We start from the raw sequence: 22241 nt of genomic DNA on the forward strand, positions 1-22241 counted from the left end.
ATTGCAAATCTGACCATCCGGCATCTCTGCTTAGCTTCAGGCTGTCGCCTTATTATTGGCGACTTCTTACTGACATTGCCATGTCATACTGTGCAGCCTCTACGAAGATGGTTGGAACAAACAATAAGCCGTTTGCATCATTTGGTTGAGAGGCAATCACTGGGAAGGCGACTAATGGAGTGTCTAAACCGGTTGTCTAAACCGTCGGTTGCTTTATTATTATTTTCAATTTATTGTTGATTTGGAGCCAAATTGTCCTGAGCAGCCTGGACAGAGGTGCATTTCCCAAACAGTGATCAGCGAAGCCAGAAAATCACTTGCGTGGCAGATGAAGGGATCGGTGCGAGAGTTTGATTGCGTCAAAACAGGCGGTCACCTCATTATTGTCCATTTATTGTTCACTTCTCCATATTGTGCCGAGCAGCCAGGACAGACATTTTTGTTGCTAGCAATGCTATCCTCGTGTACGTCATCCACCAAATTATAGTTTCAGGAGATTCTTGTGAGATTTGCTGACATTTTGTCTGACACAGTGGTGGTTGACGGAAGAGTTTGCAAGGTTTTCCCAATATGTGGGGTTTTATTTTACTGTATTGTACTTTTTTTTTTGGACTGGAGGGGGGTGCAGCTTCTTGAATCAGCATATTTTCGGTTGTGTCCCTTGGCAGGCCACGTCCGGCCTAATCCACTGCACCCCCTTCAAATCCCCCCGTGGCCAAGATGCTAAGCCATCGAAGCAAAACGTCTCAAGTAATTAGAGGCTCTGGAGCAAAGCTGTAGAAATTGATCATATGACTTGCTTTTTGGCTTTCTGCTTGTGTCTTTGCTTACAATGAGCGTGCCTATGAACACTTTACCTTATCACCCTAAAACGAGGGTGCCAAAAAGTGGGTTGCAAATGTTCTAATCTGGCACCCTTTGCCATTCACTGTTTGTGACTGTGCCCTTTGCAATCTGTTTTTGCTGCAAAACAAAGCCCCGTAAATCCGTCAGGACCAACAAGCATGGCTCTCGGACTATCCGGAGGATTGTCAGTTCTCATCTGTTTGTTTCACGGCGAGCACACTGGCCGACTTGAACCGACGGCCTCTCCTTGAAAGTATCTTGTGAACGTCAGTCCGTATTATTGATGCAGGCAAGCATGTCGAAGAGCCTCAAGGATGTATGTCCGCCTGTGAGAGCAAGGGGAAAATAATACAGGACAAAAGAGCCAGACAAACAGGTCTGTTGCCCCCGATTTTGAGTTTTTATTGGTGACCGTGACTTATCGGGTGGTGCGTCCATTTATAGCAACAAGTCGAGATGCGCCGATCCTACTTTGCGTCGTCTGATTTTGATGTCCTTATGATACCTTGACTCTGTTTACCCCAGTCATCACACTGGTGACAAAATGACATCCCAGATCAGGGCTGAAGAGTTTGTGACTTTGATGGGACTTTTCTCCCACTGGTATTCAATTTTTAACCTAAACGATTGTTAAATTATTAAAAAAAAGACGTGCCATGCCATTTCCTCCCCAACAAATTAAATAGTCTCTCCTGGCTAACATTTATTTATTAAATCCCAAGTGTCCACGGTGACATGTTTGGGTCCAAATAAACCAGGGAAATATGAGTTTTGGGTGGCTGTCCTGTCTCATGCAAATGAGCCACAGGTCATCCTGTCCCCTCTCCCGCCGGATGTGTCATATACTGATTTGACAGCTGACAATCAGTTCTGGGAGAAACAGAAACATTGGCACATAGGTATGACTGTTTCGGGTTTTTGGGGGTGCGGAGGCTACGCTCGTGACTGCTGCCATAAAAAAGGGGCTTCTTAGTTCACCACATGTGCTTTCGAGGTTACCATCAAGTTTGCATATCATGCATATAAGAATACATCATACTTCCTGCGTTTCATATGGCCCACAAGCAAGGCTTGAAATAGAACTGGGCAATATGGCTGACAAGTGTATCACGATATCAGGAAGCACAAACGCAAATTGACTCGGAAACTACGATGAGAAACCGCTTTACTGCAGTGTTGGCGTCGATCAGGGATAGCTGACATCACATTCCGTGTTAAATATCAAATTGGGCTTACGTTGCCGTTGTAAACGCTCTGAGTGTGTTTGCAGTAAGCGCCCGTCATCTCAAGATAATGCTCAACTGGGCATGCAACAACACTGCGGCTCTGCTTTCGGCTTTGACATTCCAGCGCTTCTGTGTCATCCCCAAAAGACAATGATGGGCGCTATCTAGAAAGTGTATGAGTGGGGGGTTATTTAAATTAGCCCAACTGTTACATCACTATTTGAAAAGCTTGCCTCAAACACATATTCTGACATCGGTAGGCATGAACAAAATCCAAATTTGCGCCAAAATGCGCAAAGGTAGTTCCGTGTGATATGTATGCATGCGACCCAGCCTTGTATCTTTGCCTGCTGCGTCTCATCTTGTGGCAGGAAAATAGCACGATCCAATATTTGGCCGAAAATGAAACATGATTGCCTTTTTTTTTTTGTCCATGGGCTTGGGTATACTGACTTCTGCAAACCCTCAAATGAAGTCGCGGTGATATTTCCAAGATCATTCGCCTCCTTTTCCGTCTTTACTTGATCAACCTGACACCGGCAGATGGATTTCCCAGGCGACTATTTAGTTTGCGAGTAATGGGAATCCGGGACATAACAAATTGCAGTGTCGGTAAAGAGCTGGCTCCGCGGGGGTTGCAGGTGGTCCTCCGTTTCCCCATTTTCGACCACCTATTGTCCCCGCATATTTTGGAGGAGGCTATCTGTCCCTTTCACACTCGAAAGGTCAGTGCATGTTTTAGCTGTTGACTCGTCCGCTCTGATTATTGTCAACACGAGTGGAAGGCCGAAGTCATTTAGCGTCCCGATCACTTGAAAGTGAAAGCACCGTAACGCACAATGGATGATGAAGGTTGGCGTTGATGAATAAAAAAGGTGAGGAAATCTTAGAATGGTGAGTACATCGCATTCTGATGACCTTGTAGTCATCTTCTTGTTCAATCGTTCATCTTGAAATGTTCATTTTTATCCCGATGAAAAGCCTACGGAGGATTTTGAGGTTATCCAAAATGTCCGCATTTGTACACGGGCTGATAAATATGTGATAATAGTTGCTAATGTTGTGCGCTGGCAAGTGCCTGACGGAGAGGCTGGAAATTAGTTTACTTAAGGATTAAATTAATATGACATCTTAGTCACTTTTAATAACCACAGTTTGGGCCAACCTGTGCCGAGTTTTTTTTTTTTTTTGTCATGTTTTGCCCCCAGAGTCTTTCTCACTCCTCCACTTGTATTATTTAGTTTTTTTTTTTTTTTTGCTTCATTAAAATTGCCAATTAAGCTGGGAGTGTGTGACATGTAGACTAATTTGCATCGTCACTCAAAGGGGCACAGGGTGGGTTTTATTTCAGTGGCGGACATATTTCGCGGCTTATATCGGCCATGTGGCATCACAATTTCAATATGTATCTGCATATGCGCCGTTGCACTGGCGGAATTAATCAATAGCCCGCAAACTGGTGCCAAAAACCAACTTGAAATAATGTGTTTTCACTGAGTCCTTTTTCATTGTCACTGTGTACAAAGTGCACCATTTATAGCACACTAGGAGCACAGTTTTGCCAAGACCTTCTGCGATAAACGTGGCCTCGATGTAGCCCTTAGTTGGTAACATAAATCAGCGCTGTCAGACAAATGAGACAAAGTAGCAACTTTTTAGTTGATGCCGTTCTCATAGCTCATTCAACCGTGTTTGCCAATTCCCCAGTGGGTTGTAACTCTTTGGAATGTAGGTCTTAAATCATTGGGGGGGGGGGATGATAAAAACAATGAATTAACATTTACCTAAACAGAATCATGCATCCATTGAAAAATAAAAGCTTCACTATTTTTGATGGCAACAGTGTCTTCCATTCAGCAAAATGTGGACAATAAACTAACTGTGTATATTTTCAACTCAATACTAATCTGCACAGTCAATTTTTTTCAAACGTCTTAAACAATCTAGCCAGTGAAACTCATTAGTGCTACAATAAAATGGACACAAAATGCAATAATCACTCCAACTGCCTTTTTAGGAAAGTACAAAATCTTCATGACACCCATTCCTAGTCAAGCGTCGACTGGAATGCTAATTGGCGGCAAAAACACCGTTTTTCATATCAATGTCTTTTCTGCATTATAAGGCCCACCGAAAAGCATTCAATTTTCTCAAAAGCCAACAGTGCTCCTTATAATCCGATGCGCCTTATATACCCGGATCAATATTTGGATTTCTTGGACGTAGTGTTTTAAATGTTCTGTACAGCGTTTTGTTACAGCTGCAGCAGTCGTGAAAGCATTATATAAATGAAGCTGTATTATATTCCCTTTAGCCTAGCGCCATCTAGTGGATGAATAACACAACCCCAGCCACTATTTTAGCTTCTATTCTATGCAGCTTATAATGCAGTGCGCCCTAAATATGAAACCTGTTATAAAATGGGCCGTTCATTGAAGGTGTGCCTTATACTCCGAAGCGCCTTATAGTGGGGAAAATACGATAGTCATTTTCGAGACTTCTCAATCAACTGGTTTGCAAAATTCGGTTGGAATTCAATCTTTGTTTATTCCATAGGTGCTGCTGAGTCGGCTTCGCAAAACGGCTTCACACTGCGTTTATGTTCATGAGCCTGACATCACTGCTGCGATGCAGTTGAATCAGCCAAATTCGGTAAGAAACTAAATGAAACGTAACGTATAATATGCAGTGGAAAAATTAGAACTTGGGCTTGGTGGTCAGGTAATGCAGTTTCATCTGAATGGTCTCCCCCATCCCTTTTATTCACGCCGCAAAGAGCTTTCCACTCCAAGATACGTTGTAAGATTTACCAGTGATGAGCCACAGTGGGCTTCAAATGTTCATCTGGGCTCCCTTAAGCCGAGCGAGATCTGTCCTAGCTTGTTCATTCACCCCCTCCGGTGGATCTCTCTTTTCTAACGACCAGACACTTTCGATGCGGATTTAATGTGTCAGAAACTCCAAAGGTAAGTATTAGAACGTGCGGCTACAACAGCAAGTCAAATCGGGAGGCTGGAAGTGTCTTTTCTTCACCCATTAGCGAGCTCGTGAAGTCACTCGTCTTTCCTCCATGAATGTATGAGGCTGCAATGCTATAATAAGAAGCTTTGTCTTGAATTTTTCATTCTCGCAATTATTTTGAGCCTCACTTAAAGTCCATTTGTCACTCCCCCACACTACGCACTGGTTAATGGAGAGACGAGTCGTCGAGAGTTCTTGTGAGGCTCTGCGAGTAGATTTGGAAAACATGGACGCAACTCGTTTTCAGCTCCCACATTTAGAAGCAAACCTCGCTCTTGAGTACCGCCAACTTTTGGTGCCCAAAAATGTGTCTATCCCAGGACGTGTTCCTTTCTTTCTCCATCGCTACCATTTTCTTTGGCCATTATCTTGCCGTTTGTCAAGCCCTCGTCTCAGAAAAGCACCCCATGTTGAAGCGAAACGGCATGAGTGATGGATTACTCCCTTCACTAGGCAGGCTTTTCATCTCTCATGTGAATGTCCAACCACCGTGTGAGGATTAGCTGGGTATTTGGAATGTGTTTTTACTTGTTTTTTTTTCTTTTCTTGAGGAGTTCAATAGTTCATGCAGAAAATAGAAGGAAAAAGGGCCTCATATTGCTCAGCAGATTCACATTTACAATTAGGATTGAACTTGGCGTTATATAAATAGGATGGAACTTGGGGTTGTAATGGTAGAATTTGCATTGGGTACGTACATTCTGGCATTTATTGAGGCAAAACACACATTTACATGAAAAAAAAAACAAAGAAACAATTGAACGGTACACCATACAAAAAGATCTTATCTCAATTTCCTCACAAATGCACTCACGCAATGTGACGTCTGGCTTTGTTTGGATGGGCACAAAACAGATAGTGTGCAGGAATTTCTTGAAAGAGACACACACCCACACAGATCTTAAATGATCATTTTCAATTGAATAATGTGAAAGTGAATCATTTCCCGCGCAACACCTGATCATCTCTGACGATGATCTTTGGCTTTTCCTTTTAGGAAAGAGTAACATCACCGGTCTTTTTCCGGAAACGAATGATGCAGAAACGTTCAAGAGTAAGAGTTTGAACGGTGTGAATTCTGCCATTCCAAAAAAACCAAACAACACACAAATGGCATTTGCTATTGCTTTGGCTCCCTCCGCGCAACAGAGGGAGAGCTTGTTTTGTCACAAGTTATTTTCTCGCGGTCTCAAATGATTTGACTTCCTGCCAAGCCAATATCGCCAGCCGTGATGTCACCTAGCCAGAGTATGAACGACGCTGTATTTGTTGATTGCGTAGACACTTCCTGTTTCTGACTCTTGCGTGCGGGAACTTGTTCTACCTCTGCACTGTGTCAAATATGACGGTCCCAAGGTAACAGAAACGCTCTGCAAACACCTTCCCGTTCCCTTTCCATTACCCGATGCCAAAGGTTGAGTACTTTGCTTGATTCTACTCTTATTTAGTGTCATTGTACATTTAAATTCCATCTCCGGTTCTATGACCATGAAGAATGTGAACATGCGACTTCAAGTCTTGTCTGTGTGGGTAATAAAGGCTTGATTATGGACTTTAAGAAGTTTAAATGATTTCCTTGAAGTGAATGTTGAAGCGTCACTTGTTGAACCAGTTCAGGGAATCATTTCAAGCTCAAGATGTGTCGTAATGCAAGACTTGCTAACAGGTCTCCGATGTTGACGTTAATTCGTGCCGGTAACTTTGAAGCGTGTCTGGAAAAACGCAAAGCGTCAACAGACCACAGTTGACAATAGAAAAGACGCCATGAGAGTTTTGGGCGGGGGGGGGGGGGGGGTGATGTGAGCCACAGCGTGGAGGGTTTTTCGCTTCGGTTGAAGCAGAATTGGTAAGTGACAGGGAGAAGGCGTGATGCTGGGGAGTGTTAAAGCAGCAGTTGACACTTTCCACTGTAGCCAGTCAGGCAACTTGTCTTCTTGAGTGCCGGCGTCTTATCGTCAGCGCGAGGCAGAAATATATCGAGGGAGAAGCATCCGGAAGGCAGGCTTGTCAGAGACCGAGAGGGTCGACATTTGACTGAGGCGGCACCGCTCCCTGGGGGGGGGCTCCGACACAGCGCCTAAAAGCCTTCCTCGCCTCCTTTCTCATCCCGAGCACAGCCGAGAGACGAGACAAGCCGGTGACCCACGTTTGCGTTTAATCGGCATGCATTACCATTGCTTTTGTTTTCACTGCGCTGTCATAATTTGTCAACCCGCTGGTGTACTTGCGCTAGAGGTAATGAAGAAGACAGAATCAAACTTCTCTGCCTGCTTTGACTAATCCAGTGTTTCCCAATGTTTGTTCGAGCCAAGTCACCCATTTTACATTGCAAAAAAAAGAAACGCCACAGTATGAAGACTGAAATCATATTCATCTCGTCTAATTTTTTTGGAATATTTTTTAAAATTTATTTTGTTGCAGAATCTTTCATTTATCGAACAATTTACTGCTGCTCGGGTCTTGGTTTACGACTGTACCAGCGTGCGATGTTTTGCGGTTACAAACGGCAAGCAATTGTAAACAATACATGGATAAAGTCACGCAGCACAATTTGATGCGTTTTATCCAGCGCATTGAACATTTTCATTGCAATCACGACTTGCGTGTTAACGTAGGTTGATGATCGTCGATGGCAGCATTCCCGTGGGTTCCGCAGCGGAATGCAATTGGAAGCCTGTTCCTGCAAACCACAAATCGGTCCGATGCTCAGCATCACGTTCACTCATTGTGCCCGATCTGAACCCAACTGTGACTTTAAAACAAAGTTGCGTACTCAACCGTGATATTCGGCGTAACGTTCTACCTCTCCTCGTAATTGTTCCGCATCTGTGCCGAGGATCTGTGCAGTAAATCGGTGTGAAAGCATGAAGGCGATTGAGCCCCTGCTTGGCTTTGGGAGTAGGAGGCGTTTGCTATTGAAGGTCACCCGCTAAGATGCGTTTGGATAAATGGGAACCAACATCCATATCATCGATTGCTAACTTAGCCTTTGAAGTTGTATCGCATTGCCCCGGAGCTTTTGTCTGGCGTGTTGGCTGTGTGCCTCGCCGCCCATTGGGAGTATCTTTAAAGTGGGAGCAGCCATTATCTCTGCAACACAGCTGTGCAAACAAGAGGTGCGTGGTGCGAAATGCTGTTCCGCCACTTTTGTCACCATCTGTAAGACATAGTTCACCTCAAAAAGCGGGGCCCGCCTTGAAAACGCCGCAGCGTGCGTCCAAATGCGAGCCATCCAGTCTCCGTGGGGCGCAAGGGTAGTGGGGGTGGGGGGGGGGCAGAGGGCAGGGTGCCTCGGCGCCGCTTCAATTCCTCCTTTTAATTGGGCTATCTAAATGCATCCCCAGTTTGTCAATACCCGCTGGGGTGCCTGATAAAAATGATTTGTCTCGTGCATTCGGCGGCATACTCTCCGCTGTTCCCCTCGGAGGGTGCTCGCCCCGTCTGCTGTCAGCGGCAGAGTGTCATTTAGAGTGCTCCTTGCTTTTGATTTTCAATGAGTAGCGGGTAAAAATGTGCACGGCTCAATCCTGTCCCCCGACCCCCCCCCCCCCCCTCCACACACCCCCTTCGCCTTCTCATCTTGTTTTGCTTCCGCTGCACTCTTTAACCTGTAACCCGTGAGTCAATATAAACAAACGAGGCACGCCCACCTCTGTGGAGGTGGGGATGCTGATACATCCTGTAAATATGCATATTTCCACAGTCTTGGCCGCATTCAAATCCTTCCTGGTTCCTGGATTTCATATTTTTAATCACTTTGATCTGTATTTCTTTCATGGGTGTATAAAGTCGGCAAAGAATATTTGTGCTGTGTGCTCCATTGCCAAGCTTTAATTAGACATGCCCCCCCCCCTCCCATGTAAAACTGTTCCTGGGGGATGTATTAACATCCTTCGATGGCTTATGCCAAAACACACCAAGAGTCAAGACTTTCAGAACACTTAACGCCTTCCACCTTTTTGACATCATCCCTGAAATGTTCCCATTATTCGGGTACCTCCTAATTTCTTTCATGCAGATTGGCCCCGCCTACTTGTGAAGAATATCGAGACTGAGCATTTCAGGGAATTCTGTTGCTGATTGCTCGGTTGTTTTTGGGTCTGCATAAATCTAAAGACAAACAGTCCAAAACATGCGAAGTGCAATTGTAATGCCCTCGCTTCTCGATCAACAAATTTTTCCGGCACTTAACTGGTCCTTCTTTCAGAGTTGGTGGTTTAAATGCAAATAACTGGTGTTAGTTTTAAGCATTGGAAACTCCGTCGTGAGAATCTGATGCTGATCTGTAGGAACTACATGCTTCTTGCATAGCAGCCTTGAGGGAAATTAGCTAACAAGTTGAAAAGAGCAGTAGCCAAGTGTCGGTAAATAGCAATTGTGGCAGGCCGAGGGGTGGGGGACAGGTGTTGCCCAGCTGTGTCTTTGGCTGCGATGACATTGCACTCATGTTAGGAGGCCCATCAGCAACAGCAGCAGCAAACAAAGTTTCACAACTTGCCGTTTATGACGCAGGTCAGCATTTTTCTCCCTGGCACGCAGCCACAAATGCGGAGGAAGGAACAAACCAACAACAACAAAAAAAAACAAAGCTCATTCGAGTCGTGTCCACGTCAGAAATGTTAATGTTATTGTTCTAAAGCAGAGGTGATGAATGAAGAATGGATTTTTTTTTTTTTTACCGGAAATACATTGAATGATATCCAACTATTTCCTTTTGTCAGCGGCTCGCCAACAACCGACCCCAGCCTGCCTCCCGAGGAGACTTTTATTCCCTGAACTGTGAGAGAGTGTTTTGGCAGACTGGACTTGTACGGCTCGCGCAGACATTGCGATATTGATAAAGATTCACCCCCCCGTCCTGCCGCCTCCAGCGTACTCTCTTCCCATTAGACGATGACTGTAGCCCTCCGCCGCGGAGCTGAGCTGTCTGGACCGATCCGGGTGTTCATCAGCCTTGGTGAGCTTTCGAGCAGTGTTTCCCCACCGTCTTGAATTGCGCCACTGAGGCCGCTGGACTCCCTTCAGATTGAAAAGGTCGTCACCCCTTTTCAGTGTTGGGGAATGAGGGGGGGGGGGATGGGTGCTTGTCACAATGTTATAAATTCGTTCTTTGTAGAGGGGGTTGGTGGTGGTGTCGGTGGTCTCTATGCAAGCCTATTCAAGCTTTGGGGGTGGGGGGGGAGTACAAAAAAGCGCCTCACCCGAGGCAAAATTTTCACTTAGCATTTTCGCATTGATTGCAGTGGTCCCTCAGTCTTGGCAGTCTTTCTCACTCACTCGCGATCATATTTGTTTCTTGTTTTGTCCCCAAAAGACTGAATTTGCGTAAAAATTAACTTTAATTAAATTTAAAAATTAAATTAACATAGTTAACTCCAGTGCTCTAATTTTACAAAAAAAACTGAAAGAGAACACCGACATGTAGGCCAGATGATAGTTTTCCACACAAATTTGGACAAAGAACAGGGTGTGGTATCAAGTTTCAGCCATTGTCCATTGGTGCAGTGGAAAAAACACTTGTCATTCTAACGCAACAATAAATTGAGCACAATAACATTTTTCATGGGATAACATAAAGCAACTGTTGAGCATCGGCTGGGTTTTTTTTTGTGAATTTATCGCATTAACAACAAAGTCAGGGCAGGAGATGCCGGGACACGACGAACTGCTTCCGCAGTTGACATACGCATTTCCGCGCTACTCCGGGACAGCTTTGACTGCCCCATAAAAAATGATAACAATGACCCAATATTGCGTGAATGTTGTGGAAATTGCGACAATGCGCTAGGATTGTGAAATCATGATGGTACTGGTTGTCTCTGAACACCTGTCGATTATCTTTCCCCTTATTATTTACGGCGGTGAGATCCGTTTTGTCAAATAGATTTTGAGTGAATATGACATCTGACTTGACTGGACACACCCACGTTGTTTACATCCGCAGCAAATATGTTCCTTTTCTTCTGTTCTCCAGAAGTTTCCCCCAGAGTGGATGACAGGGTTCCAAAGTTCTGCGTCTGTTGTCTCTCCCACCCGAGTTTTAGCAGATTGTTGTGATTTACGATTTTAGGACTTCAAATGAGCACGCGGAACAGGCGCTGGAATTACAGATTAATCGGACGACCCATATCCCGTTTTGTTCAAAGCCACAGTAAAAAGTTGGAGATAAGACAATTGCTGCTCTTGCTGCATGCGCACATCTGCAGCCTCCGGTGAAATTAAGCTGTCGCTCATTGTTAGCAACGCAGAGAAATGTAGAACACATTGCACTTCGCCATTTTCCGCTGCGGAGTTTAAGCCTGGGAGACATTCGACATCACCGCTTAGCGGAAACCCATCATAAGCAGTTTGAATCTTTTAGCTGACTTCTTGAAAAATGCTGTACTTTGTCGGTTGTGCTTCACCGTCACAACGCTTGACGGGAGACAAACATGGCAGATAACGCCTTTTCAGAAAAAAACAAAGGTTGCATACAAATCATTTTACAACATGAGGAATCCATGTCATGAACTTATTAAGATCCTTAACATCCATCCACCTGTTTGTGTTGAGAGTGAGGTGGAGCCTATCCCAGCAGAATTTTTTTTACACCCCGTGGTGCTTGCCAGCAAATCTTAGGGCGCATATTAAAAAAACAGGACAATTTTTCCCCGAGCAGTGTGGTTGAATTCTGAATGGTACGATTTCAAGGGCATTTGCCTTGAGCTTGTATTGTCCTATATTCATTCTATTCTTTTTATTATTATCGATTTAGCCATCTTGTGCTCTATAGTCAGGACGAATACACGTGTAGCGCTTTCTTTGTCATGCTGTGCTCCTCTGTGGTGATGTCAGAGCAATAGGCACTAAACTCAAGTCTGAGTAGATTTGTGCTCTGGCGTGGTTTAACCACTGGACTGTTTGGAAGAGCTGAAATAGAATTTTTTTTTGGGTGCTTAATCCATTACTAAATCCCCTATATTGCATGATATTATGAATGGCATCATCTGCCAGCATTTGTCTTGGCTGTGACTTGCAGTGTCAGCAATGTCGGTGATTAAAAAAAAAGAAAATCATTACATGGACGGGAGAACATGGTTGAAGCATTGTCGGATGAGCCAAGTTCCAGTCCACACAGTATTACCGGGATAAATGAGCAAACTTCCCTCAAGGTCCCGAGGCCGTGTGATCTATTAAAGCGCTGTCGTCTCGGATGGCAAATCTCACAGAGCGAGGGAATTTTGGGACGGGAGAATAGTTATGCTGACATCCTCCTCTCGGTGCCATCCCTCGTCCTTGTAGGACAGAGGAGGGAGGGGGGGGGGGGGGGAGCACCCGGAGGCTGACTTGGCTGTTCCTTTGAGCTCTGTCCTAAATCCCGCTGAACATTTTTGAACATCTGTTGTGGATGATTAGCTCCGTGGCTAGCAGAGTTTGACCACAGGGAGTTGGTCCGAGTGCGTTTGGGGACTGAGTGGGTTTCTGCGCTCACTTGAAAACTTGATAAATATGTTCAATTTCATATTTATAGATATATATTTGTCCCTTTCAACCACCGTAAAAATGCAAACGTGACTGTCAGGAGCAAAGTTTTTGTATGTATTTAAATTTCGGCCAGTAGAGGGCACCTATTCATCTCTTCAGAAGAAATCTTCACCTCACTCGTGATGTTTGGATAAACTCTGTCCTTGAGTTGAGTTCTTTAGAGTTTTGCGAGTTTGCAAATTTCCCCGCCATGCTCCCACACGCGGTGAGGAAAGCTGAAATTCTTCACAATTTTCTGTCACCCCTCTGTCGAGTAGATGCTTTAAGTTTTGTAGCAATCAGACAAAATGTGTTGGACAAGTTTGTCTTGGAAAGACGACGAGTCAATTGTCATTTCAGGCATCGGTTGTTTTTGTTTATTTGTAGTCCAGTCATGACGGACATACCGAATGTCAAATAGCTTTGCTGTGAAGTCAAACTAGACCTATTAGATATATTTGGCTTTTGGCGATGAGCGCAGCCTGAGTATCCATACTGCAGTTGCTACAATATGTTGACAAAGATCCGATTTATATCTGCATAGGAAAGAGGCCTTAGTTGGATTTGAAAAGGATCTTAGAATTAGCGTTCACATTGCATGAAAAAATAATCAGATACATTTCACAACCCCCCCCCCCCTAAAAAAAAAGTCTGTGAACTGACCTGCAGGATGAACATAGCCTTAGACCGATTGAACCATGTTGACGGAACAGACAAATGCAATGTTGGGAAATATTTGATGAAAGCTAAAATCAACCATTTTTCATTTTTGTTGTTGGCTTTCAGGCTGAGCATGACGGTGAAGTAAAAAAAATCCTGCTCTTTCTGTCCCAAATCGAAATATTGAATATAGATCCTGTAACGTCTCGCAAGATTTGATCAATTGTTGTTGATGCAACGTGTCAGCTTGGCACATTCCCCTTGGGAGTGTGTCAAGGTTGCACTTTGTTGAGTTTCTCTGTAACGACGCGGCGTGCCAAAGGTATTTTTATGATCTGCTTTGTCATGTCAAGCTTGTCTACTGGCTAGATTTCATCAGCTCCCCTTTCATGGAACTGAGCCAACAGATAAAGACAGGCTGGCGATTTTGTAAAACTAAAAAAAAAAAAAAAAAGCACACCGTGGCGTTTAGTTCTAAACTCAGGTGCACTGCAGATTGCTCTCCCATTGGCCGTGGCGCAACAAGGTAAGGCCCCGGCCCTCCCCCCTCTTGCTCGCACACTGAAATCTGACACCGGTGACATCACACAGTGGGTTTGGCTTCTCCCATGCCATTGCTGAGCACCCTCTCAGTGTGTGAACAAGCTCTGCTCTCGGAAGGATCGTTCCCAAACGCAACACTGCTCTCTGGCTGGGATTGTAACACGGCGAAGAAGTTCCCCTTTATTTTGTTGCCCCCGTTTTGTGGAATCATACAAGAGCACCTTGAAGAATATTTTGGAGGGATAATCCTTTTTTTTTTTTTGGATACCATTGGATTGCCTTTCCCGGGATTAGAACACACTTTCCTCTGGAATAAGTGCCTGAAAGTGAAAAGGAATAAAACCAGATTTATTCGTGGTTGACATGAATTGGTAAGTGGAACATTAAGAGGGACTTTCTGTCTAAGTGGAATCATACCGGAGGAAGATCTGGCGCAGGTGCATTTTGGGGAACTATTGCTGAGTGGCTCAGCTGGGAGATCAGAAAAGTTGCTTCTTCTAATCTGTGTCATAAAAGTAACAAGCCACACTCGAGCGGTCAGGTATTTTCTTCCCTTCGGTCTTTTTGCGGGCTTCCCTTTTGTCCTCGCTCACTCTTGCTTGTTAAGCCAAAACAATAGTTTAACCTCGTCTTGGCTGAGCTCTATTGGCTTGGCTCTCTGGCAAACTGCCGCGAGCCCTCCCCAAACTTATTCAATACTACTTTGAATAGACGGGGCCCATAGAACGTCCCCTAGCTACCGCTGCTAAGGTGAGGCACCCTGCCGTTTCTGCCCAGTTAGGGCCTTACGCCAGGGCCAAACAACCTGCTTTTCCAGTTGCCTTTAACTCCCCGGGCAATCGGGAGGCTAGAATTTCAACGACGAGAATTCCAGTCCGAAGGAGGCGGGGGCACGCAGAGACTTTGAAATCCCAACGCTCGAAAGCCACAAATTTTGCTTTGGAGAGCTGCCTCGAAGTATAACCTTCACGCAAAGCCTCCGGACACTTAACTGTTTTATTTTAAGGAAGGGGCTCCAATAACCAAATTGTAAACATGGGAGTCTTTTGGACAGTTGTAGCCTTTTCTATTTGCAGTGGCGGGGGAGCTCAAAAGCCACAAACTTTGCTTTCAGGAGCTGTCCGGATCTCAAAAGTGTATCTTTCCCTCAAGACGTTACCCGTTTCTTGTGAGTTTTAAGGAAGGGGCTCTAATAACCGCATGTAAACATGAGAGTCGCTAGTTATTTGCAAACAACGGGATTTCTCAAAAGTCCCATATTTTGCTTTTGGGAGCTGTTGGTACCTCACTCTCAAAGCCTTATCCCTGATATTGTTTTATTTTAAATAACCGCCTCTCGTGCAACCGCATGCAAACATGGAAACCTTTTGGGCGGTGTTAGCTTGTTCTCGTTGATGATGAAGGGATTACTCATTCATCACAAATTTTGTTTTTCGGGAAGCTGCCGGGTCCTCAAAATGGAACCTTTGCTTAAAGCCCTACCCTTCTTTATCGTTGGATTTTAAAGAACCAGTTGGTAGCCTCGTTGCGAGTTGGTGACGGTTTGGCCGCTTTGCTTTTGGGAAGTCCTCAAGACATAAGCGCTGGGTTTGTGAGCGGCAGCACTAAAAAGCTATCAACCGAGTCTTCTGTTGACACATGGGTCAACTATGACCTTGAGGAAAACTCCCCAACAACCGCAAGATGGCCGTTAGAACGTCTGTTGAGCTGCTTAAACAAAGACGACAAAAAGCCACGGTCATTTATTTAAACAAAGCCAATTCCTGTCCGCCTCGGGGTGACCCGCGGGTCATCTCCCCCCTTTCACCTCCGCCATGCCTGTCAGTGACACTTCACACCGCTTTTTACAACTATTCCTCAGTCACTCATTAGTAATGTTGTGGGGGAACCACCGGAGACATCCAGGATGGGATGAGAGGAAGTCTTTCCTTATCTTTATTAGATCTTGTGCAAACAAATATCTCTTTTCTGACTTGAAGGCCTTCCTTTGGAATGAATCACACTCTGTCTCACAGGCAATCTGTCAATTTTCTTCCCTCTTGGATTCCTCAAAAGTAATTATGGATGGGAGCCCATGGATTTTTCCATTCAACTTGATTTCTCATCACCGGTGACTTGGGTAGATGTTTAATGGCCTATTGACGCATGATGGCTTTAGCTAATAGCTCTCGTCCCAGTTGGGACACCTGAGAGGATTGCTTTAGAATCATAGATCAATGTCTGGGAAGGCACAACAAAATATCAATATATCGTTGTCTGTTCCGATACGGCGTCAATACACGGGCACCAAATTTCCTGTTGCTGACTGTCCAATCCAAAGAATCTAGCATCTCCCACATCTACTGTAGTTTTATTTTTTTAATTTTTTTATGATCACTATCTTTCCTTGCTGTAGCACATTGTGTTCATAAAAATATTGTGATAATAAAAACATAACTACTATAAACAGTGCAAAGTCAAAGAAGATATAAAATATGAAAATAAAAATGTTAGACATAATCTTAATCTTTTTTAAAAATAAATCTGTTGGTTAAAAAAAATTGAAATATTGAAAAAGACATCAATGATGCTTACAAAATAATTTGCCAAAAGGATTGAGGAAAATATTCATGCAAAAGTATTACAGCAAAAATATACAAAAAAAAACCATCACAAATGTTCAACAAAAAAATCGTTGAAATCACAGATGACAAATTTGGAAAACATATTGTACTGATGAACTCAATTATTGCAATATTCGACCAACGCGTCAAAATAAAAAAAATAAAAAGTAAATGAACACAGTAACTGTTGAACATAACCTTTTGGGCACTGACAAAAAGCTGCTTGATTTTAGCATCACCAGGCAACAGTCGGCGAAATTGCCGTCTTAATTTGTTTTGGCTGTCTGCAAAGAAGCGCCTTACCAGAATGGAATGGAATGCAATTAAGAAAAAATATATTATTTTTTCTCATTGGATTCACATGCAATTAATTACAGAGCCTATAATTAATTTGATTTAACTTTTTAATCGAATCCCACCGCTGTGAGTTCCTCTGCGATTCCCACCCCTAATTTACAGCGAGTCCGACGCTTTGATGTAGAACAGCCATGTTTGTGATCCAACTCAAAGAAGTCAAAGTTGTTTGGTTTTTGCGCCAGGAATTAAACTGCCCGCCGGCGACAAGGTCAAAGGATCTGCTTTGTGATGACGAGGTCTAATTGCCAGTCCTCCCCGCGCCACGCTAAATAACGTGTTGATGTAGTGAGACGGGGCTGAATGTGCCAGATAGTCACGCATAATACCCAACTTCAATCAGCCACCACCAACCGTGCGGATGTGTTAGTTGTGTTGATCGTCACTTTCCGGGCACGGTAGTGACATTTTGCTCCTAGCGCGCAGCCTCATTCGTTGTGACGGCTGCTGGGATGAGATGTATGATGGCGGGGGGGAAGAATGCTGTGTTACCACTAAGATCACTCGCAATAGCAAGGCGCTCACAGGGTACCGGAGTACAGTCCAAAATAGGTCTGTTCTAGATGTTGACATTTAGACAGAGTTGCTGAAAAGTACAAAACTGCTTTTGGACAAGCGGATCATGAGAGATTTATTGCAAGAGCTGCGGTGGTGTGAATGAACGCTGACTATTTTTGACAATAGGACTTACTGAAGGAAGACGTCTTGCTCAGGACACTAGACCCTAATCATTTACGATTTCAAATGACGATCGTTTTTATACCGCCACTCTGGTCTGTGCTGAAGCCCACGTTCCACGCACATGTGCAACTTTCTCGAGTGTTTTCTTGGAGGCCTTTTGAACGCGTCGTCATGGACATTTCAACCATTTTCCGGTGCGTTTACGACTCAGACGTGCCCGGTCACGGTGTTTCCTGTCTGGATTTCTGTTAACATTCTTCGTTGCTGTGCCATGTGGCGCAGCTTCGAGTGAAGCTTCTGCGCTGCCGATGGCCTTGTGACCAAATTGCATCATTCACTGCTTAGCTGCAGTATCAACTTTTTTCCCCAATCAAGGTTGGATTGTGGAAAATGTAAAGTACATGTAACATAGTCCTAGAGATCCTACATTGCATTGGCTTCAAAGTGTGCATTGATGGCCTGAAGCTTATCAGTAAAAATTCATAAATAAACTGCTTTATATTTAACGCCGCATTCAAAGCGGGGGAAGAGTAGCAAGTTATCGTCCGGAAAATACAGTTGTTAATATTTTGGGATGTCATAACTGGATTTACATGAATTCCAATGTGAAATATTGCTTTGGTGTCTGTTTTATTTGGTTTTGGTCCTACCTTTTTGGGACAGATAATCACAATAACTGAGGTTGTACTCAATAGGAAGACGTTTCTACTAAGTGGAAAATAGTAAACCAGCGTCCCATTTCTGCATTTACTGCGCTATTCTGATATGTTAAAACTGTACCCCCCCCCCACCCCCACCCATTAGTCTACTTTCCAGTTCGTGTTGTTAAAGCCAAATAAAAAATGGAAAAGGCGTCTTGATTTATGCGCCACTTGGTTCTGGCAGCATAGTCTCTTTTGGCAGATTTATTGCCACCGCTTCCCGACACCCCTGGTTTTTGCCCAGGCCCTCCCAATTTCTCCAAATGTCGGGTGTCGACTCCACGTTCTGCTTGATTACTTTATCAGCTCCCGCTGTCGCCGCTTCGGCGAGTTATGACCTAATTTTCGTTGGCCCAGCGTAGCGCAACAAAACATGACAGAGCCTGACTATCATTAAAATGTTACTGTATATAATACCGGCCCATTTCTTGACTCGTATTTTCAGACATTTTGCTTTTTCTTTATTCCTTTTCTGCCTGACTACGAAGTCCTTGGCTTGTTTTAGTAAGATGGATGGACGTTGGTTTCATTAGTACGCCTGACTTATTTATAGACTGTGCGCTGTTTTTTTGGCCCGCTCTGGGCCCTGTAAAGGATGCTGGAGGATGATGAGACATTCTTGTGTCTGGGAAGTATTCTCCACTGAGGCTAAGGGGGGGGAATAGTTTGTATGTGTGTGTGTGTGTGTGTGCATACACACACATTTTTTTGTATTCTACTGTATCTGTTGTTGTGGCTTGAAAGAATAAAATATTTCAACCCTGCCTCCTTATGTCGTGGGTAAGAGGATGATACAAAAAAAAGTCGTCAGCGAGAATGTGCAGTTGCATGTTTTGCTACTTTTTGCACTCCCAAAAGCTCTGAGGCGTATAGCACCTATTAATGGTCCCGTTTTGTTATCACCGCCACTCGTGTTTTATATCTATTTAATATGCAATAATAAAAGCAATGAAATGGTAGAAAAAGAGCAAGGTAGACGCGTGCGTGCGCCTGCGATTGCCGACTCCCACACAAGTTACTGTCGTTGACAGACGGGAGAGGGAATAAGCGCGAGTGAATGTTGATGTATGTAAAGAAACACGCATGCAGATGACTATTTACCGTGTGCCCCACCCACCCGCAAAAAATATATACTTTCCATTTATTTATCATCAAACGAGACGTTGACATAGTGACAGGCCGGCGTGAAGATATTTTCACGGACCGAAATGTTTCAAAACATCACCCACCGTAGCTGCGCACCCGAGGAGCCGTGGCCACGCGTATTCCAACAAGTACAGGAGGACACGGTGCAGTGTCAGCATTTGCGATCCATCCATCCATTTTCTCAACCACTTATCCTCACTATTAGCACTTAACCGAGCAATATAGCTTTTCTTCATGTGACCCCTGACGCCTACCGGACCCGACAACAACCACGGAGGTGCCGCTGGTCGGCTATCTCATCCGGGATGTTGAAAAGTGCGGTGAAGCTCGGCTGGCCCGCTTTTGTTTACGTTGCCTCCGTCGACTATGGCGCCTGTCAGACCCGACAGCTACCACAGAGGTCCCAGTGGTCTTGGCTATATTGTCCGTGATGTTGAAAAATGCGGTTGAAGCTTGGCTGGCCCACTTTTGTTGACGTCGACAAACCCGACAAGAATCCACGGAGGTTGTGCCATCCTCTTTAATGTGTGCGAGTTGATGAAGGCTGCGATTCCACAGTTCCCAGTGTACCCGCAACATGTTAGGGAGGCGGTCGAAGCTAAACTTGCTGTCGCTAGCTCTCTACTGCTGCTCGATTCTTCAACGCAAGAGCTGTTAGGATAATCGATGTTAAAAAGATTCGATTGTGACGGTCCTCCCCGAAATGTGCATGCAGATCTCTGGTTCTCATGCTCTCAGTCCAAAGCGGCCTGTTTATGGACAATGCGAAGACCATGGAAGTGTGGAACACCTTCGCCCACAATGTCTAATAAATACAGTGCCTGTGTTGGGGGGGGGGGGGGGGGGAGCACTGAAACACATGCACTTGCACAAACGCCACGAGATGAAATTCTGACTCACATGCTGAAAAAAACGGTTGCATATGTGACCATTTTGGTCGCATCTCAAGCCCTGGTTCCTCTTACTTTCTTGTAAAAACCCATCGGGGAACTTACATATGCAGATTTTTTGCAGAACTAAGTTCCGGATGCTCATAGGTTGAAATCAGGTTGATATTTGGGCCATACTCATCATTGGCAACGTTTCCCGTCGTTTTAGGAGGTCATAATTCCATAGACAGCCACATGATTATGATGATTTATGATGCCGGTGCTAAATTTATCCAAGTAAAGTGTTTTCGATGACATGCTCCACTGTCATCTATCTCGTCTTTATTGTTCCTGGTAAAAAGAGCAATGTGACGTACAATATATTTGAAGTAAAAACCACCATGTGCTTAAAGAAGCAACACCAGTGAAGTCTTTGTTTCCCCCTTTCCACCTTTTTTTTTTTTTTTTTTTTTAGCTGTCCAGACCTACCACCAAATCTTTATCAGGATCTCCCCCTTCTAGCTCGAGAGATTAGCGCTTCGCAACCCTGCAGCGGGGATGCTGTCTGCCTGGCAATTTGACGGCTAATCCCCTGCCTCTTCTCCTACAAATCTCTTCCCTGATAAAGGCGTTGCTCCAACATTAGTAAACACGGCAGACTCTGCTTGCCCTACTCGTCCTAACAAGCGCTGTTAGGAAATGGAGGGATCACCAGCATTTGCGTCATGGCTGTGTTCATGCAAATGCTGCGCGAGGAAACTCATCTGAAGGGTCCAAACAACAAGGGACCTTGGCTTTTGACCTGGACGGGTACCTTATCCTAATGATCACCGCATTACTCTCGGCCGCTGCAGGATGTCCATGACTCGCACAAAAGGAATTCCTTGCCTCAGGTCTTACGTCACAAGCTGCCTATATGACCATGAACGGATGGTGTCCTCACAGGGGTTTTACTGGAAGCGTTAACTTCTGGCCCCTTACCCGATGTCTGTCTCCTGCACAGTTGTTCAGTCTTTCGGAGCAAAAGTGATACATTCGCCCAAAACAAAGCTTGACTGGGATGACGTTTAACCAGTCGGCGGAACGACATCGGCTTGATGACCGTGATGGCTTTTCGTTTGCTGACCCGACAGGTGGGACGTTTGGTGTCCGGGTGGATCTTGGCAGGGGAGTAAGGGAAGGGGTAAGTGACATGTCCTTTTCCCGTGCCACGGCCGCAGTGTTCGGCCCAATAATTGTCAAGAGAGTGAGATGACCTGTCGGGAAGAATTTGGCAAGATCTGTGGGTGACAGACGATACGATGCTTAACACGTCCGCCTCACAGTTCTGAGGGTCTGGGTTCAAATCTTGTTTCTGCACTCTGCATATTTTAAGGCTGAAAGTTGCGATTGTTGAAGTTTGCTATAGTGCAAGAATACGTGGTCATGTGTCACATGAAAGCGGGCCCACCCGTCACTGCTGTTCTTAGAATTGTTTTATTTGACAGTACAGCATATTTACTGTATGTATGGAAAGCGCAAGTTTGCGGCGCATTTTAACCTTCCCATTGATTCAGGCTGCGCCCTGATTCTGTTGACTTGCAATACTCCGAACGGACTAAAAACAAACAGCAAAATTTTCAAACCATTACTTTCGCTCTGAAAACCGGTTAGCTCCAGTGACAATGAACTCCGGGCGGTATAAATTTCACAGCCAAGTCACAACTAATCCTCGGAGGGAAATATCCTGGAGTTGCCCACCCGTCTTTAGTGTGTATGTGTATGTGTGTGTGTGTGTGTGTTTCTTGTTAGGTGAGCAGCAGAAGAGTGATTCTACAATGGGTAACAGTGGTAATTGATAGTCTAGAGGTTGTTTGGACAGCAGGTAAATCCTATCTGCAGCTGCACTGCTGAGCGAACGAGTGGGTGGGGGTACGGTGAAGGTATAAATAAGTCTTCCAAGGTCTGAGGATTTGAAAATAACCAGTCAAACAGCGGGCGCGGGGAGGGGGGGGGGGGGGGGGTAAGTGAAGCAGATAGCGTATCTGTTGATAGACAGGATGAGGGGTGGCCAATATTTCACGTGGCGGCTGTTTCCTTATCGCAGCC

The 22241-nt window shown here is 44.7% G+C and overlaps 1 protein-coding gene across 12 annotated transcripts in view; it reads left to right on the forward strand.

The window, feature by feature from the left end:
- LOC147195289 (receptor-type tyrosine-protein phosphatase F-like) overlaps window positions 1-22241 on the forward strand; it is a 154169-nt gene that overhangs the window by 24582 nt on the left and 107346 nt on the right. For 9 of the 12 annotated variants that reach the window (XM_086129492.1, XM_086129497.1, XM_086129496.1 and 6 more), the window contains exon 1: window positions 13866-14170. The exons of 2 other annotated variants lie outside the window; for them this stretch is intronic. The gene's annotated coding sequence lies outside the window, so the exon portion shown is untranslated. Of the gene's footprint in view, window positions 1-13865; window positions 14171-22241 lie in introns of those variants that run through there. One more of the 12 variants, XM_086129504.1, reaches the window with a different exon arrangement.

Source organism: Hippocampus guttulatus, chromosome 14 (genome assembly GCF_054856545.1).
Source record: "Hippocampus guttulatus isolate MCC_2025c chromosome 14, RoL_Hgut_1.0, whole genome shotgun sequence".
NCBI lineage: Eukaryota > Metazoa > Chordata > Actinopteri > Syngnathiformes > Syngnathidae > Hippocampus > Hippocampus guttulatus.